Genomic DNA, 4375 nt, shown 5'->3' on the forward strand with positions numbered 1-4375 from the left:
CATACACATACACACACACATACATAATACATCTGTGTGTATTCACACAAACACTATTGCGACAAAACGTGGAAACGTTTCAAGTATCTCAATATTTCCATACCATAAACACACGCACACATCTGTGTGTGTGTATATGTATATATATATATATGTATATATATATATATATTAAACCGAATTCTGGATAGAAATGAAAAAGATGTTTACTTTGTTCATTATATTCTGCAATCACACATATATATCACACACACAAGAAGAAATAACGTGTGTGTGTGTATATATATATATCTATATATATATACACACACACACACGTTATTTCTTCTTGTGAGTGTGATATATATATATGTGTGATTGCAGACAATATTGAACAAAGTAAACATCTTTTTCATTTCTATCCAGAATTCGGTTTAATATATATGTATGCGTTGTATACTCAAAACGTGTGTTCGTGTGGGGTGTGTGATGCCATTGTGTTTCTATGTACGTAGATGAAGATCAAAGTACATAACGATGACATACTTCGGAAAACATGTTTGTAATGAACATTGGAAGTTAGGTGGCAAAGTTATTTTTCTCTCTCGGTGATATCAACAGACATTGTTATTGCTTTACGCTTGAGACATCCTCTCTTGATTACTGTAACCTGATCACAGGGCATCATATGTTATCTACGATTATAATATCTAAGTAAAAACAACTACATTTGAGACAATTTTAGATGCTATTTCGTGTGAGTCTTGAGGTGAATCCTCTGTCTCGGGTTAGTCCTGAACCGAACAGATCGATGGTCAAAGACATTCCAGCCATGATCATCTCTTCTCTTCAAGCTTTTCCAATTATCGGTAGCTTAATTTTGTAAATAAACAATTACATTCGTGAATCGGTGGAGTTTCGGAATAGCTATCACTTACCTCATTGGAGAAAAGCACTAGTAATGTTTTACCGGAAAAGGACTCGGAATAGGAGCGCAAAAATATTTTTTTAAACAGAATTGTTTTGGTTAAAAAAATTATTATTTCACAGAACGAAACATTCCCGCAATTTCTTGCCCTCTTCTTTCTGCATGATGAGGTAAAGATAGCTATTCTGAAAGTCCGTCGAACGAATATTAGACCTGTCTCAGGAATTTATTTGTTAATTCATTTGTAGATAAAAATAATAATAATAAAGAAATTGGTCAGTTGGCTGTCGATAAATAGGAAAGTAGCCTACATTCTTTATACTTTTCTTTTAAAGACGATGGAGTGTGTTTTGAGAGAAAATTGGCTGTTATTTTTAGTATGTCTATTGACCATGTAGAGGTCTCATTGGATCGCTGATTCTTTTTTTTTTTTTTTCCTTAATATTTCTGAGTTTACATTTCATCTTTCCGGGTTCGAGTAAATAGAACACCTGTCGTGTATTGGAGTAGATTTGATCGACTGCGTCGCTTCCTCAACAACGAATGACATCTGCTGGGGAAACGATTATATATTGGGGACAATATGCTTGACTGAACCTTCTAGCAACAGTTCCACCTACTAGAAATATAGAGAGTGTAATCCGGGCAAAGATAAAATGTCTTTGATGTGGGCCAAATTGAAGACTCTTGAAAAAAAAAACAAATAAAAGACACTATCAAAAAGAGAAAGCTAAAATTGGTTTACAGAAGTTCTTAATAGAATTCAGAATGGATGGGAAGAGAGGAAGAAGAAAACTATAAATTATAAATATGGATAATATCAAAGTGGTGTATTTAAAACACACTGGATGCGTTAAGGACAGCACACAAAAAAAACTGAGATGGCGATCCATGGTATTCAACTCACTGGGAGTAGCCAATACCTGAGGAGGGCGTAGGCCGTTGACCGAGCTATTAAAAGATATATAAAAATGAGCTGGGTTAAGGTTGGAATGCCTTTGATCTGCCCAATCTTGGCCTTTGTGTTAACAGGAAGTGATTAAATTCCATTGACTTTGTTTGTTGTGTGATAACTCATCCTACATTTTGCCAGGTGTTCCTGTTTCATTTGCCTGTTTTTACAATTACAATAGCTTCTGTTCCTTTATTGTACTCTGTCCGTCAAGCTTCACTTGTCATCTCTCTCCCCCATTTCTAATTTCTGGTGCCTCGCCTTTCACTCCCCAAGGACTGTGCAACTCCCTAAAAAAATTTTGTAAGTGCTCTGTCATATAGATAGATATTTACTAAAAGGCAATTATTTCATTTTTACACCCACTCAACTTCTAGTGAAGCCTCTTGCATGATAGTTCCGCTACTAGAAATGGCAGCCAAGTCTTCCTCAAACTACTAGTCATAGTCTTGTATATCCCTAACAAGTGGAATTGCCATATACTGAATGCTTTTTAATCATGGATCTGTTTCGTTAGGTGTATTGAACAGAAACACGGTAACAAAAGGACGAAGCAGAAGACAGGTGTTTTTTTATTGATATAGTTCTTTACTGTGGCGTTGGGCGATTTTAGAAAGTTTAAAATCACTTGAATTTTATTTAACAATATTTATCTATGCTCAACACAGTGTAAATCAGAAGACCTGAAATACATTGAAATATTATAATGCCTTATGTGAATAATTAAATAAAACATGTATGCACATTCTTTTTATATTATTGACATGTGGGGAAGAAACGGGGGAGTTTCCTGACGGACCGTTTCCTGAACTGTTGACTGCTCCTCAAGGAAGACGTACTCGATTTTCTTCCCCGATCTATAACAGAGATCAGCTGCTTATAAACCAATTTGTGTACCACCTTAAAGTGAAGGCTACATTGGATAATAATCTCAGATGTACAAAAGAGTCAGACATAGTTGGAAGCCTTTGAACATAGTTTTGTTTGATCAGAGCTGTCCTTGGCTATAGATAACGATAATCATCTTCATAGTGTTGTTGTTCTTGTTTGTTTTTATATATATTTTCATATTAACAACTTTTTATTTAAGCTATTTACTCCTCGTTTTCCTCCCTTTTTCTCTTCTGTGTGTGTGTGTGTTGATGTTGTATAGCCACAGGCCAGCCTTAATCCAGCAGACCTGTGATCAAAAACGCCCCATCTATGACCAGCCTGTCTTATGTTGGGGCAGAGTTTAGCATGAATCTTTATTTCTATTATTATTTGAGGAAGTGAGGGGGTATGCATTGAGGGAGAATTAGCTACCATTTCCAGCAAGCTGTGTGATCATGTAGATAGATGATCCCTCATCTATATTGTGAAGTTCTATGATGAAACCTATAAAATAGAAACAATAGAGATGTAAATAATATGTAAAGAGACCCACTTAGTGCTTGTAGTGTGTTTACCAGTGATAGGGGTGTGCAAACTACCACTTTCAGAGCAGATAATGTTGATAATTGCAGAGTAACTACATTGGCCGTTGATAAGCTTATGCATGCTTGCTTACGTACGTATGTATATATATAGGAGTGGCTGTGTGGTAAGTAGCTTGCTTACCAACCACATGGCACCGGGTTCAGTCCCATTGCGTGGAACCTTGGGCAAGTGTCTTCTACTATAGCCTTGGGCCGACCAAAGCCTTGTGAGTGGATTTGGTAGACGGAAACTGAAAGAAGCCCGTCGTATATATGTATATATATGTGTGTGTGTGTGTGTGTCTGTCCCCCCAACATCGCTTGACAACCGATGGTGGTGTGTTTACGTCCCCGTAACTTAGCGGTTCGGCAAAAGAGACCGATAGAATAAGTACTAGGCTTACAAAGAATAAGTCTCGGGGTCGATTTGCTCGACTAAAGGCGGTGCTCCAGCATGGCCGCAGTCAAATGACTGAAACCAGTAAAAGAGTAAAAGAGTATACCCACGTGTGTGTGTATACGTCCATGTTTATATATACGTGTGTGTGTCATAAGTGCAGTAGTTGTATTCATCACCTTTACTTACAGATCCTCCCAGATTGATCCGTTAATGTCTGTAGAAGGAAATATGGGCGTGGAAGGAATTCCAGTAGGTGCAGTTTATGGGTGGGTGGGTGAGTGCTGCTAGAACGGGGTCACCGAGGACTAAACGACAAATTAACCTCTGCAGCCATCACAAGTCAACTAGCAGCCTCAAAGAAGGAGGATAACGGTTGGGGTGGAATGAGGTTGTAGTCCTATAGATCTCTAAAATGACGACTCGAGCATGGCTGGAACGGCGATTTGTCCTGTTCATCCCTATATAATATAATATAATATAATGTAATATTGACGTGATCAATATTACATTATTTTTATTTGGATGAAAGAAAAAAAAATCAATTCAATTTTTTTATGTCTCCGAGTTTTTTTGTTTTTTTTTTAATAAAGCATTTCTGATTTCTTCATCTTGTTAATTACTGGGGATCAATTTAATCAATTATAATCTTTAATCTTACC

The sequence above is a fragment of the Octopus bimaculoides genome, chromosome 23 (assembly GCF_001194135.2).
Source record: "Octopus bimaculoides isolate UCB-OBI-ISO-001 chromosome 23, ASM119413v2, whole genome shotgun sequence".
NCBI lineage: Eukaryota > Metazoa > Mollusca > Cephalopoda > Octopoda > Octopodidae > Octopus > Octopus bimaculoides.